The following is a 12,674-nucleotide window of genomic DNA, read 5'->3' on the forward strand; positions in this document are numbered from 1 at the left end:
GCACATAGAAAGGCTACATGATTTGCTGCAGGCCAAGAAAGAGATAGTACAAGAGTAAGACTTCTGATTTCTTTCTACCATGGCTGCAGCAGTGTCCTCCTATAAATTGTGAGGCAGTGACAGATTCTCCAGACCTCTATTAGACCTGTCTGTCTCTGTGTGTGCCTGAAAAGCCCTCTTACCTCTCCAGGTTCCAGCTAGATTACAATGTCCATGCAGCATGGGATATTCTTAACATTAGTTCTTAGATAATGCCAATCTCTGTCACTTGCACTAAATTTTCTTAAAAATACTGTTTTACCTTCCCAGGACCATGAACCCGTGTCGCATAAGGATGCTGTTTTGGCCCTGAAAGGTTGCTTTAGGTTGGAAATGACCCGTCTGAACCAAAGTACAGGTAATTTGCAGGTTGGGTTTGCTGTATGAAAGCAGGTAATTGTTTGGTACCCAGGAGTGGGGTGGATGGTCGACTTCCTGCATACATCCAGGAGTAATGTACAGAATCCATTAGAGAGATGCCTAATCATCTTAACCTGTCAGATCCAAACCGCCCTCTTTTAAGAGCCAATTTGTTTTCCTGCCAGATCGATGTTCTTATCTGTAATTGCCCAGGCCATGAATGGCACCCAATAACCAGTTAATATTCAATTCCGTTCCATGGCAGGGTGGGGAGCAGGGAAATGTCTTAATTTAAACATTTATTGTACAACTGTGAAAATGTCCTAAGTGAAATTAATTGAAGCTCAGGGAGAATAACTTATAAATCACCTTGTCTGGCTTGCATAAAATGATATAGGGATATGCCGAAGCCTTATCACGGTGCTCAATAAAGCTGAAGAAATCTTTAACCCTAAGGTTGCTGCTGTGATTCTGGCTCCAGCACAGTAGAAATCTGACTCTTACAGGTTATGTAATACAGAGAAGCTTGATCTGATTATTATTAATCTTCAAATTTTAACTGACGCTTTGCGCTTCTCCAACATCTTCCTGCAATGGATTGTGTTAGACAATTTGAAAGTAGTGTTAATATTGTCAGCTATTAATCTCTTATACTTCAGTAGCACTTTAAAGAGGAATAATATTCCCATCAAACAGTGCTTTCCACAGAACAAATATCACCAGAAAATGGAAAACAACCCTAGTGATGTTAGCAGAATGGGATATAAACAATACTGGCTAAAAGACAAAATAGAAACTAGGCAGGCTAATGGGGAATTTGAAGAGCACATAAAGATGCAAACAACTTGCAGAGAATTTTTTGGATTTGCTAGAAAGAGTAGGACTGCAAAGGAAATGCTTGTTAGACTTGTGGAAGGCTAAAAGAACACTTAAGGAAAACAAGGATATTGCAGGCGAATAAAACTCATACTCGACTGTCATTACAGAGGAGAGCAGGGGAGGATGCAGTGAAGAGACAGGGAAGAAATACCAAGAGATGGACAGTGGTCTCAAGTGGGCAGTGTATTTGAAAGAGGATGTTTAAGACAGACCCCAGTAACAACTGCATGATACGGTACCCGTGAAACGCTGCAGCCTCCAGAGAAGGAATTCACGTCTCTATAACAGACATTTGGGAACAGGTCAACAAGCTGCCGAATAAAGGAGAACTGGTTGACATAATTTATATAGACATGCAGAAAGGCTTTGGACAAAGTCCCTAACAAGAGACTACTAAGGAAGCTAAGTAGCTGAGGGGTGACTGGTAAAGTAGTGTCATGGATTAGAAGTGAGTTAAAAGACAACCCCCTGCCCCGAGTAGAGCTAAATGGCCCATTTTTAACATGGAAAAAAATTAGCAGTAGGGTGCCTAAGGCTTTGCACTTGCTAAAATATGTTTACCGGTGAGCTGGAGAAGAAGCGAAAAGTAAGTCAAGAAAGTGTAGAGAGGATTTGAGATGATTTGGGCAAAGCTGGAGATGAGCGAGTGGTTTTAATGGTACCTTAGAAGGAAACCTGAGGGGCAGGATGGAAATTCCCGGCTGATAACTCCAAGGGACTCTCCAGAAGAGTATTTGGACAGCCCGTATCTATCTAAGAGCACCAAAGTTGGTGACTGAGCAGTTTGATGGTGTTGCTAATCAGTCTGCAGCAGCAGCTGAGAAAAACACCAGTGAAGTGGTAGAAGCAGAAAGAACAGCATAGAACACGATATTGAAATTTATAAAGATACTATGTAAGTGCCCCGTGATATTGGTCACTCCTACCCAAGTAGGATGTGGAATAAATAGAAACAGCTGGGAAACGGACAACAGGAATAATTAGGCGCCTGCAGAACTGCTCAAAAGAATAATTTTGTGAAAGGAGAGAGATTGTTCAGGTCAGAGAACGTACGGCAGAATTGGAGTAAATAATGAAAGGAGCGGAGAAGGTGAATTGCAGTACATTGAAAGCGCTCAGAGAGTGGGGTTTTGTACAGTGTACAAAAAACCTGCGGAGCTCTTTGTCTCCTGGCATCACGGAGGCCGGGAATCTGGTGGGACTGAAAAATTCATTGAGTGTTTGTACAGTGAATGGAAACATCTGCAGGAAAATGCTCTGGGGCACTGTTCTTGGGAAAGACTTGGCACTTTGGGGCATAGCTTAAACAGTGACTGAGGAAAGGATCGGGAGAAAACTTTCTCATTAAGGTATTCCCTTGCAGTCCRGTTAGACATAAGTGTGTTCTTTTTCAAAAGAAACATGGTTGTCTGTGTTGGGTTAAAATAACAGGCCAATCATAGTTTTAAATAAATACGGCAATATATGCATTTCTTACAGTATATTATAATTGAGTCCAAATTTTGGTAAAAGTAAGGGTAGTTTAGAAGTGAAATTGAAATTTTCCTAGCTGTGGTATGGCATCATCAACATACTTCTGTACACAGCTGCTTAAGGCAGTAACTAAACAGGTTTATAACCCTCCATTAAAATTTGTTGCATAGGTATATTTGAGTGCTAGCCATAAACGACAGACTGAGGGAAATTATTTATGGGTATTCCTAATGGGAGCAGCGGTACAGGGGGAGACAAAGGCACTCACAGGAATCTCAAATTCTTTTCCTGTTGGGGAGAACTTTGAAAATAATTCAGTTAAAATTTCTTTGAATGAGGTGAACAAGCAGCATTTGCCCAGGTGGAGAAGGGACCTGTCAGCTGGGGTAGAGGGAGCAAACAGGGCCTGGAGGGGACRCCAGGATGGGACAGGGCCTCCTGGCCACCTCCCCGTGTCCCCTCGCCCAGACACCTCTGGGAGCCCAAATTGAAGAGCCCCAACCTTGTTCACGGGAAAGAAAACAAGGTAAAATGAAGTAGCTGAGCCCCACACTTGGGTTGTTAGCAAGGGCTGAAAGTGGGTGACACTGGCAGGAAATCCAACAGCTTCTTGCTACCTTTTCTCGATGTTTACTTCAAGCTTTTCGATAAAAACAATGCTAAAACCGGACTCGGGTAGCAGTATACATCACATTTATTTTGCTATTTTTATGACCAAGATTTGCTACTTTCCTGTAACAGTTTATGGCTAAATTGCTGCTCAGAACRGGACTCTGTAGCAGTCCTATCCACCTTCCCTGTCTGCAAAGCTGTTACTGAATTGAGCTCATAGAAATTCTACTTGCAGGAAAGCAGAATCTGCTTGCTATAGAAAAAGCAGAGCAGGGATAGAAAGAAAGCATGGTATAGGCCAGAAAATGTATTAAATATATTAGATGCAATAGTTTTYCTGTATTCTTCACTGCAAGTGAAAAGAAATGGGGTAAAATAYGTGTGTGTGTGTTGGTATATATATAGTCTCTCAGGGAAATTAGCTGTGTTTTGAGACCAAGATGAGTGCAAAAGGGAAATAAAATGCTGAGCCACCGCACAAATCTCTTGTCTTTCTTTTCTGTGTCAGCTCGTAGGCACAGAGAACAGCATTTCATTTCCTACTGTTGAGGCAGCAGCAACTAAAGCAAATGTTCATATGTGTGCTGAGGCATTTGTCCCGGGAAAAATAACATCTCTCCTTCTATTAACGTTTTAATTAATCCCTTTTAGTTATGAAATGTAACTTTACATTACATAAAAAAAAATTACATGCAGTCTCTTAATCTGCTAATCCTTTCTCCAGACAAGCTGGTTCTTTTTAAATCAACTGCCATTTTATCAACCCAATGGAGCAGAGATCCGGACTCAACTCTATTCAACAATACATTCTTTTCATGAGAGACTGGCCTAGCTAATATGACACCACAAAGGGCTTGAGGAATTCCAAATACCCAGCTCTTTGGATTAAAAGCATAATAATCCCATGCAGTTTTTTGTTCAGAATTGATAGAATGGTTGTATAGTGAGTCACACTTGTTTGAACTTATCAAAGTAACAATATATCAAGCATTTCAGAGGATGATATTTTATTTTCTCAGGTTGATTCGACTTCTTTCAAGCCTTTTCTTTCACTGTGCATTTATGACTGCCAAATGCCCCTGCAGTTAAACAATTAAAATGTATAATCGAGCGCAGATAATCTGATAGCTTTTGTTTTATGACTAGCATTCTATGCGATTTTATATAGATATAAGCATTGTTTTCACTAAAACAGTTGCAGGGGTGCAGCACAGTACCCAGTGTGTACCAGCATAAAAGGAATTTATGCTTCTATAACTTTTTCTCCTGTCGCAGACTTGTCTCTACTCTGTTTTCAGGCTATAGAGCATAGTCAAAATGGGACGGCTTTTGTGTGTCAACAAGTCCTATGGGAAGCAGAAAACAAGGCTGTTAGAAATAGCGGCCCAGTAGCCTTAATAAAATAACACGCAAGTCTGAGCTTTGGAAACCAGGGCAAGGAAGAGGGATATTGCAGAGCAATTGCTGTGATTCCCCTTCTAACAGGGGTCTCATCCTGCAGGGAGTGTGGTGCAGGACAGGACTGGCCTCTTGCAAGATGCTCAATGTGATTTTCATCCTCTCATATCCTTATTCTGCATTCATTTGATGCAGGTTTTGCCTGCAAGCCTCACTATTCCCTCCCACTTTACATTGGATTAAGTGAGAGGAGAATAAGGCCTTAAATTTTCCTTGAGATAGGTTTTATAAGCTTATTAAAAAAGCTATTACTTACAATTGCAAAACAGATAGTGTCTTTTAAGTGAGCCGAGATGTTCATTGCCACATTGCAGTTCTTGCAGGAATTGGTTTTTTTATTACTAGCCAGTTTCTATGTTTTCTGCGAGTGCCAAGAGGACTAAAGTCAAATTTCCTGGCTGTGAGCTAGGAGCTAAGGAGTCTATGTAAGGCCCTGGGTTTCAGCTTGTCCGGGAACAGCACATCCCAAATAGAAATGCTTTCCCTAAGAGAACTGTCATTGGGATGAATTCTCACTGATACATACTCTGTTTTCCCCATTTTCAGCCTTCCTATTTAGGAAACTGCTTTAAAATCACAGTGCACAGGACCTCGCTTTGCAGCTGGTCCTGATGCTRCAGTTCGTCGGGAAGATGGAAGTGCAGGGGGCCCCGGACAAAGTCACGGGTACGCAGAGGGGCTGATGCCCATCCAGGTGGGTAGGGGACCTGCTGCACCCTGCTCACATATCGTCATCCCTGGATGCAGGAGCATAAGCCCAAGCTTAAGCCCAAGGCCAGGGCTGAAGGACCGTGCTTGAGCCATGATCTTCTCGAGGAGAAGCCATTTTTTGTGGGAATGCTGGTGAGTCCCTGCTCGTGTCCCCTTCCAGAGCGCAGAGCTTCCTACATTTTGTTTATGCTTTAGTTTTATTGCCACAACTCCTGCCCCTGAGCTTCCAAACTAAATGCATTCGCAGAAGAGCTGGCTTTGCTTGCCAGGGAATATTTTTCATTTTTACTTTCGACCAACTGCGGAGCTAACCGGAACGTTGTGAAACTTGACTCCCTTGCCAGCGCCTGCTCCGGAAAAGGGGAATTTGGGAAGAATTGGTGGCAGAAATCTTTGCCAGTTTTCCCGTTTCTTCCCTCTCTTTGGGGCCCGACCCYGCAAATGATGAGTCTCCTCGGTCTGGAGGAATAAAAGTGTTAACGAGGAAGCCAATACAGCTCAAACTTGAATTTCTACTGACATGGTGAGCAGGGAGAAGCAGGAACTGCCACAATTTTTCAGGCTGAATTTTAGTACCCCTTTCTTTTGCCAAGTGAATATTGTTTTCATGCCTTTCTGAAGGAGGCTGGGCCCTTCCATCCCCTGCCAGTGCTCACTTAACCAAGCACCTCCTGACGCTACAGCCATAAATAGCAGGGAGGTGGGAATGGCTGGACGTGTTTCCGTGCCCTCTGTTGTGCTCGCATTTTTTAAATACACCAACCTTCCCTTTGCCCCCCTCCTTCATGACGTGTGGTTGTATATAGAATATTTATACTAGTCCCATTTCTAAGCAATTTTCACCACTGCTACACAGCAGGAAGAGATTGAGAAATTGCTGGTTATTTATTTATTTATTTCTCAGGAGAAACAYGCACTTAATCCTGCACAATGTGGGAAAATATGCTCTCTCTATATAGATGGTATGTACTGAAACACATACGTTAGCTAGATGGATGGATGCATGTTTGTGTGTGTGTTTTAAATGCAGACCATATTGATTTCAATGTGGAACTTATAATGACGGGAGATACTCTTATCTCTGCAGGAAATAAAGTGTTTTGGCTAGTATTTATGGGCAAGATGGTGAGCAGCCCGTCTCTCACATTGTTCCTCTGTGCAGGTACGCTAGTGCTGGTTCCGTGCTGGAAAGGAAGGAAGGAAATTGCAGCCCTTTTGTGGAGCCTCCTGCCTTCCCAGGGAGCTAGAGGAGTGTTTTGGGGAGAGGCTGCTGTCTACTCGCCTGGCTTAACCAGCCTTGCCCGGACATCCACTGCTGGCAACTATTAATGGGATATCAGGCTTACTGGCTAATTGTTGTGCAGCCCTATTAGCATTGTCGCCTCTGTGTCACAGGATAGGGGAAGAGGTTTAAGAGGATCAGAGCTCGCGCCAGCCGGACATCAGTGTGGAGGCCAGTGCTGGCTTTGGCAGCCCGGTCTGATGGGGAGTCTGCCGTGGTCCGGCTTTCTCTAGGATATAAAACATGCTTCTGTATGGGCAGCGTGGTCTCTACAGGCCACGTAGACCAATGGCAGTTCTGGCTATCAGGCCCAATGTCCATATAATCTTCTTAGGAGCTAGGCATAAAACTAGTTTTAGCAAAGCATCGTGCTTGTGCGTGTGTTATCCAAATGATGGGCTGTGTTATGGTCGCAACCCTGTCCTTTCAGCCCGTACACAAGGTTCAGCAGGAGCCAGGAGCTGAGGCTCAGAGTTTAAGAGCATGGCAAGTCCTGGATGCCTTCATAGATATTGAATATGCTGGTAGTTTCTGTCAATCTCTAGCTTGGTTCTTGGTATCTCAGGACTCAGGTGGACTTTTCTTCCCTGCATTTGAGTAAGTATTTTTCAAAACCCTCRTTTTCAAAGGACTTGTAACACCCTGCAGCACAAAGTCCCATTCAATCCTGTGCTGCAGGAGGCCTGGACTGGATTTTATACCTTTCCCTAGTTCCAAGTGGAAATTCTCAGGGACTGGGACTTCCCTGCTGCCCCAAGGACGTGCAATACACAAGGGGTTGATAGCAGATTGGGGGCTGTTTTTCCCGATTGCRTTTGACAAGCCCTGTCCCTCGGCTTAAGGAAATGAAAAAGAGCAAGCACCTATCTCAGCCCCCTTTTTCTTCCATCGGTATCAAGCACCATCTTAAGGGAAGCACTATTATTTGAAAGGATTAGAGCCGAAGGAATGTGCACGGGCCATGAGGAGTATTGAAGCACAGTGGGTGATACCAGCAGCATCTGTGATCTAAGGAGCGCTGGGGACGGCGCCGGGGAATGCGTGGCCGTCACAGCAGCAGCGCCAGGCGCACATGTGGGTGCCAGCGGGTGCTGCGGAGCACGCGGGGCCATCGAGGTGGGCGCCGAGACATGCACCGAGCGATAGGAACCGTGCCCATGTGCAGCGAGCTGGGGGCCGGGAGCGGGCTGAGGGAATTAAAGCGTGGCTTAAGCTCCCAGTATGTTTTGCTCTCACTTGTGAAGTATCTGGCTCATGCTGTTCCCCTCTTAATCTGTCAGTGACAGTTAATAGCTGATCAGAGCGGTACTTTAATGAGTCAGCCAGATTGTTTGCATAAACAGTTGCTAGGCGGCTGTAACCAACAGCATGGTGAGATCCAGTTCCCCCTGCACGGCTTCCACCTGCATCCCCCCGCTGGCTTTCTGCACCTGAGTGTTTGCAAAAACATATTTACATAAGCACAGCATCCTTTGCCTTGCCCGGCCCTTCCCCTCCCTCCCCGGGGCTGGGTTTTGCAGCTCGCGCGCTGCAGGATGTGACTTCAGGTGTAATAATTCACAACTCGAGCTCTAGCTGAGCACCGCCTCCTGCAACTAGGTGTGAATTATTAAGCTCTGCTTCTCACCTCGGAGAGCCTTTATCAAGATTATAGTAATAAAGGCAGTACAAGAAGAGGTAAGTGTGGAGCCCAACTTAGGAGATCAAATTCAAATGCTTTGCAATGCACATTGACGTATTTACAACTTAAACATTTCACTTTGAAGTGATTTCAGGCATTTCATATCASCACAGCAGTTCTGTCTGCAAAACAAATGTTTGCAGTCTCAGTTATTAATTAATATTATGAGGGATCCAAGCAGCCCAAGACCTAGAGCAATATGGGTCCTGGTCCAAATATGATTTCTTTGGTCTTGTCTCAGCACCGTTAAAAGCACTATTAATGATGACTTTCCATTTGTGCAGTGCCTTTCTCTGTGACATTCTGAAAGCCTTTGATAAAAATTCATTAACCCATAATGCAGATCTGTCAAAGAGAGAAAGAGAACCCATGACTCTTGATAGTTTTGCTTTGCATGAATATTCCAGCAGAACGACTCCCAGGTTGCAAGTTATGAGGGTGATGCCATTCTTGAAAGCATCTGAAATCTGCTCCGATACTCAGTACCAAGACTACTGGACTGTGTCTGACTGAAATGTCAGATACAGGTGGACAAGTCTGCAGAATTTCTCTCTGCAATGTTTCTTCTGTACTCATTTTGGTGAWCCTAGGTTTTAGAGGTGTTATGAGTTTAAAGAGCATTTAAAGTACCCAAGATGTTTCCATAGCTGCAGTTTGCAGATAAGGGATATGCTTAAAAATGGTGGGTGCAGTGATGTATTAAGTGATGAAGAAAAAAGGAAATTTCTTTCAACTAAAGGAAATTCTGAGCACTGAAGGGAGCACACATGTTTTGAGCAAGTGTTTATTGGATGATATGCTGTCCTTAGAAGCTGTACTCAGATCAGCTGAGCTTGCTGAGGTGGAGGGGGCTTTGCAAGGTGCAGGTTCATGGGAGCTTTTAAAAGGGCTGATAAGGGCTCGTGGATGAGTCTCCTGGGGAAATGACAGCATCTGAGCACTCCTGCTGAGCACCCGGCCGCCCTATGCCCAGGTAGGACTTTCTTGGTTCTTTTAAAGCAGTTTTGTCCAGTGTTGTTATCAAATGTGCTTATGTAAACATTCTGGAAGTTGTTCCCTTAAGTGAAACCAGGTGCTTGAGTGTTTTCTTTGCTTCGGTGCCTTAGTTAAGACTCCTTGGTCTCGAGGAGAGTCGGAATAGGAGATGGAGGTGCTGGGAGTGTGGTCCTGTGGTGCGTTCCCTGCGTCGGCTGCCGTCCCCTTCGCTCTTTGGCTGTCTTCGACTGTCTTTGGGCACGTTGTTCCTTCAGCTGGGAGAGGTTTTCTCGGTTTGCTTGGTTTTGGGCCTGAATTGCACCAGTGCCTCTTTGATTAATGAAGTTTATTCTAATAGTCCCCAGAGATCTGTCTGGAACAGGTTTTGCCTAGCACTGCACAGGCAGAGTAAAAGCCCTGTTTCCAGCCTATTTCCCAGGCAAGGAGGAACTTTTTTTTTTGCTAGGCTCTTCATTCCCAAATTATCAGGCTGGTGTTTTTCTTTTTGTACTCACTTGAAATTAGTCTGGATTAGCAGAACACTGAAGCCTGTTTTCCAGCAGCACTTCTCCGTGCAGATTTGCAGGTGTGGATAAATAGTAAATCTAGCCTTTCTCACGGTTGAGATATTAAGAGAATTGCTCACCTTTTTCTGGCCTCTATTTTGGTGGAAATTGTATGAAATTAAGAGATGCTTAAAACCTTTACGCCATCTTTGAGATTTTTTGGTATTGGCCAAGAAGTTCAAGGTTTGGGAAGAGGTGGGATAGCACAGACTCATTATTTCAGTGTTGGTCTCTTTTAAAGACTATTTGCTTTAATTTTCAATGTTTGTTCATTGTTCAAGAATGGAATATGTTAAATAACTCAACTGTATATCATGTTTCCGGCACCTCACTTTTGTTGTTGTTATTAGGGGTGGTAACATATTAATTATAGTTCCAGGTGCAATAGCATCTCCCAACCTTTTCCTTGTTGCAGTTCCTTACTGAGAGGTATTTTTAGACAGAGGTATTAACAAATCAGGGTCGTGCAAGCGGCTAGGGGCAGGGCTAAAAGGGCACTTGGCTCTCTTGATGCTCAAGCTAATGTTGAGACCTCCAGATTGGGCTGCCCTTCCCATGAGTGCTCCCTTGTTGCAATCGCCCGCAGTCACGCTTCTGCTCTCTCCTTCACACATGCTTCTGTTAAAATATTCACCAGGAGTGTGAAAGCAGCTGCTCTTGTGGAGAAACAACTTGGTGTATTATTAAGAAAGCTTTCCCCACACTGGAGAGTGATGTTGCAATTAGCCCCTGATGTTCCCTACCAAAGTGGGCAGAGGGATTGGGTGCCGGTCTCTTTTATAGCATCGCAGGAGCTGCAGATATTGCGGCAAAGGCCACAGAGCAGTGCTCAATGCAGTCCCCCCTAGAGCCACGCCGCTCACGTTGCGTAGCCTCGCCGTATGAAGGGTTAAAGATTAACGGGGCTGGAGATGAAAGGCCGATGTGCTTTCCAGGTAATCGGGATAAGCTGAAGCTCATTATAAAAGGGATGAGCTTGAGCCTTCTGTAAAATACAAGTACCTTGCAGGAGGGTGGGTTGCTTCCTTGGCAGTGCCCGCAGCACGGCTGTCTGTGGTGCCGCAGCGAGGCAGCGCGCAGGGAGTGCAGCTGGGGSCTTTTTCCCCCCGTGCTCGGTCAATAGGGCTAAGAATATCTGCCTGCTCATTTATTATTGCTTCGGCTCGGCTCTGTGAGATAATCGATATGCTGCAGTGTAGGCTTTGATAGCGCTCGTACATCTTGGGTGTGGTATGTGGGTTAATCTCCCAGCGCTGCTCTGAAGCTGCACTGCTTTTCTGCTAAGCTGCCAAGACAGATCCCTGTAAATGGCTGTTTTTTTTCTTTCTTTTTCTTCTTCTCGAGGCAGGCAGTGGGAAATGGCTGCCTCGCTGGAAGATTCTTTATGAGACTTGGTGCTTTACATCTATCTTGATGATTTTCTGCATTTCACCTAAGTGAAGGGGCAAGATGCTAGAAGCAGGCATCACATTTGTAATGTAGAGAGGCTGAGCATGCCTGCCTCTCTGTATAGCAAGGCTACAGACCTCTGCTGTGTAGTTGAGCGTATCTGCATTGCAAAAYGCTAGGCTTTTCAGCCCCCCTCTATATGTCAAGTTTAAACCTTTGAAACACATTATTTTCATGCTCTGCAAAGACTTTTACAAGAGGATTAGGACACTTCTCTGGTGTATTATATGGGTAGAAACATTATTCCCTTTAAAATAAAAGTATCGGAATAAAAAAAAATGTGTATAAGTGCACTACAACCAAGCATCATGTTTCCTGGTATATTTTAAGTGCTCTTGCCGGCTCCTGTTCTTTACAGGGCTCTTGAACCTGTTCAAAGTCCTGTTGAATTCAATGCCAATTGGAAAATCTTTTAAAGATCGGGTCCAGCTATAATACTGATATTCTGTCTTTTGCTTAGGCAGGATGTGCTGCAAAATGGGTTAATATCAGTCTCCTTTCTCCACTCATCTTGTGAAAAACTAAATGGGGAATAGCTGGCATCTGTGAAGTAAAACACAGGTCATAGTCTGCTTCCTCAATCAGAGCTCTAATGGTCCTTAAATGTCTTTTAACTCTCTCTTCTATGTTGGTGTCTTTATCTGCTGAGTTTTAATTGCTCAGAAGTTGCAGAGTACCAAGACACAAAAAAATCTGAAGTGTTTTAGGCCAAAAGAAAATCTGCTTTGGAAGATATTTACTTGTGGCACTTGGAAGGACCTAGCTTGCATGGGAGAGGGATCCCAAGAGATGTGAGGGGCTATGGCCCCATTCACAAAGATCAATTTGCTAACCTGGGTTTTGCGGAATTCACTTCAGAAGAGGAGATATTTACCAGGAGCCCTGGGGATCATGCAAATAAGCCTATATCTTCTTTAAATTAGTGAACCAAAGCAGAATTTATTATTAGATCTTTGCACAAACCTGTAAAAGAGTGAGGATTTTAGCTTAGTATGAAGCTTCCCATGGCCAACATAGAGCTGCTAATGACTATGAGATTTCTTTTCCTTTAAATAATTTGATTCAGGCAATGAAATTTGGAAAGCAATCACTTAGGCGCAGCAAGTAGCAAGTCTGCTGGGAGCTAAATCTCTGAAGGGGTTTTGGCGCTTCTGTGTGTRGATAGGCGTGGAAGTAGAGAACTGCTTGC

At 44.1% G+C, this 12,674-nt stretch overlaps 1 long non-coding RNA gene across 1 annotated transcript; it reads left to right on the forward strand.

Annotated features, from left to right (window-relative positions):
- Window positions 1-325: 325 nt before the first annotated feature.
- Window positions 326-5,656, forward strand: LOC112946303. Its single transcript, XR_003249209.1, has 3 exons — window positions 326-397; window positions 5,368-5,487; window positions 5,569-5,656. It is a non-coding gene; the product is annotated as an uncharacterized LOC112946303 (long non-coding RNA).
- The last annotated feature ends 7,018 nt before the right edge of the window (window positions 5,657-12,674 follow it).

Source organism: Nothoprocta perdicaria, unplaced genomic scaffold (assembly GCF_003342845.1).
Source record: "Nothoprocta perdicaria isolate Ctin4 unplaced genomic scaffold, notPer1 scaffold_201, whole genome shotgun sequence".
Classification (NCBI taxonomy): Eukaryota; Metazoa; Chordata; class Aves; order Tinamiformes; family Tinamidae; genus Nothoprocta; species Nothoprocta perdicaria.